Below are 3,071 nucleotides of genomic sequence, written 5' to 3'. Positions count from 1 at the left end.
TCCAGGCTCATTTATGTTGCCCCAAATAATAGGATTTCTTTTTTATGGCTAAATAGTATTCTATTATGTACCTATACCACATTTTCTTTATCTGTTTATCTATTGATGAACACTTAAGTTGATTCTGTATCTTGACTATTGTGAATAGTGTTGCAATAAACATGAGAATGGAGATATTGCTTTGACATACTGATTTCCTTTCCTTTGGATATGTTCCAAGTAGTGGATTGCTAAATTACATGGTATTTCTATTTTTAGGTATTTTAAATTTTATTTTTAACTGACAAATAATAATTGTACATATTCATGGGATACATAGGGATGTTTTGATACGTGTGGCGTAAAGGGATCAGGTCAGGTTCAGTAGCAAATCCATCATCTCAAACATTTATCATTTCTTTTCATAATGGCAGTACTAATTTACATTCCCACCAGTAGTGTATGAGTCCCTTTTTGTCTACATCATTGCCAGCATTTGTTATTTTTATATCTCATTGTGATTTTGATTCACATTTCTCTGATAATTAGTGAAGCTCAGTATTTTTTCATATACATACTGGACATTTGTATCTATTCAGATTATTTGCCCATTTTTAATTAGAATTTTTTGCTTTTTTGTTGTTGGGTTGTTTGAGTTTCTTATGTATTCTGGAGGTTAATCACTTTTAGGTGGATAATTTGAAAATATTTTCTCCCATTTAGATTGTCTCTTCAGTCTGTTGTTTCCTTTGCTGTGCAGAAGGTTTTTAGTTTGATATAATCCTGTTTGCCTATTTTTGCTTTCATTTCCTATGCCTTTGAGGTATTATCCAAAAATTCTTTGCCCAAATCAATATTCTGAAGTATTTCTCCTATGTTCTTTTCTAGAAGCTTCATAGGTTTCAGCCTTACATTTAAGTCTTAAGTCCATTTTGAATTGATTTTTTTATATGGTGAGAGATATGGGTCTAGTTTTGTTCTTCTTTATGTGTATATCCAGTTTTCCCATCACTATTTATTGAAGAGACTGTCCTTTCCCCACTTTACATTCCTGATGCCTCGGTTGAAATCAGTTGGCAATAAATATGTGAATTTATTTCTGGGTTATCTATTCTGTTCCATTGGTCTGTGTGTATGTTTTTATGCCAGTACTATGCTGTTTTGGTTACTATAGCTTTGTAGTATATTTTGAAGTCAGGTAGAGTGATATTTCCAACTTTGCTTTTCTGCTCAAAATTGCTTTGGTCATTTGGAGTCTTTTGTGGTTCCATATAAATCTTAAGGTTTTTTTCTCTGTTTCTGTGAAGAATGTCTTTGGTATTTTTATAACAATTGCATTGAATCAGTAGATCACTATGGATATTACAAAAATATTCTTCTAATCCATGAACATGGGATATCTTTGCATTTTTTGCTCTTTTTGATAATTTTTATAAGTGTTTTATAGTTTTCATTGTAGAGGTCTTTAACCTATTTGGTAAAATTTATTTCCAGGATTTTATTATTTTTTAGCTATCATAAATGGGATTTCTTTTTCAGATTGTTAGCTATTGGCGTAGAGAAGTGCCACTGGTTTTGCATGTTGATTTTATATCCTGTGTCTTTACTGAATTCATTTATCAGTTCTAAGTTTTTTTAGTGGAGTCATTAGGTTTTGCTACATATAAGATTATGCAGTAGACTTCCAGGATGACATTGAATAAAAGTGGTAAAAGTGGGCATTCCTATCTTGTTTTAGATATTAGTGGAAAGTTTTTCAACTTTTTCCCATTCAGTATGAAAATATTGTCATGTTAGCTGTAGGTTTGTCATATAAGGCCATTATTGTTTTGAGATATATTGCTTTGATACTTAATTTGTTGAGAGTTTCTATCATGAAAGAATATTGAATTTTATCAAATGCTTTCTCTGCATTTATTAAGATGATTATATGGTTTTTGTCCTTAATTCTGTTTATATGATGTATCATGTTTATTGAATTGTATTTGTTGAACCATCCTTACATCTCTGGGATAAATCTGACTTAATCATGGTATATAATCTTTCTGATGTTCTATTGAATTTGGTTTCCTAGTATTCTGTTGAGGACTTTTGCATGTATGTTTATTAGGGATATTGGTCTGTAGTTTTCTCTTTTTATTGTGTTTTTGTCTAATTTTGGTGTCAGGGTATACTGGCCTCATAGAATGAGTTTTAAAGAATTCTCTTTAATTGTCTAAAATTATTACAGAAGAATCAGTATTAGTTCTTCTTTAAAAGTTTGGTATAATTCAACAGTGAAGCCATCCAGTCTTGGACTTCTATTTGTTGGGAAATATTTCATTACTGATTCAATAACCTTACTCATTATTCATCTGTTTAAGTTTTCTATTTCTTCATGGTTCAGTCTTAGTTGGTTGTATGTATGCAAGAACTTGTCCATTTCTTCCAAGTTTTCTGATTTGTTGACATATAGCTGTTCATAATAGACTCTTGTGATCCTTTGTATTTTTGTGGAATCAGTTGTAATGTTTCCTTTTTCATCTCTGATTTTATTTATTTTATTATTTTATTTTATATATTGTTTTATTTTAATCTGATTAAAATTATTTTAATTATATAAATTTTATTTTAATCTGATTTAATTATTTATTTTCCCTTTATTTTCTTAATCTAGTTAATGGTATTTTTATTTTTGTTTATCTTATCAAAAACCAACCTTTGTTTTTGTTATTTTTATAAATTATTTTATTTTAATCTGATTAAAATTATTTTATTTTAATTATTTAAATTTTATTTTAATTATTTAAATTTATTTTATTTTAATCTGATTTTATTATTTTATTTTCCCTTTTTTTCTTAATCTAGCTAATGGTATTTTTATTTTTGTCTATCTTGTCAAAACCAACCTTTGTTAATATTTTCTATTTTTTAGTCTCATTTTCATTTGTTTCTGTTCTGATCTTTATTTCCTTCTATTAATTAATTTTTATTCTTTTTTTTTCCTGCTTTTCTAGTGCCTTGAGCTCCATTTTTATATTGTTTATTTGAAGTTGTCCTGCTTTTTTTTTGAGACGACGTCTCACTGTGTTGCCCAGGCTGGAGTGCAGTGG

This window comes from Pan paniscus, chromosome 12 (genome assembly GCF_029289425.2).
Source record: "Pan paniscus chromosome 12, NHGRI_mPanPan1-v2.0_pri, whole genome shotgun sequence".
In the NCBI taxonomy this organism is placed as follows: domain Eukaryota; kingdom Metazoa; phylum Chordata; class Mammalia; order Primates; family Hominidae; genus Pan; species Pan paniscus.
The sequence above is the reverse complement of the archived record's forward strand: the minus strand, read 5'-3'. Positions refer to the sequence as shown.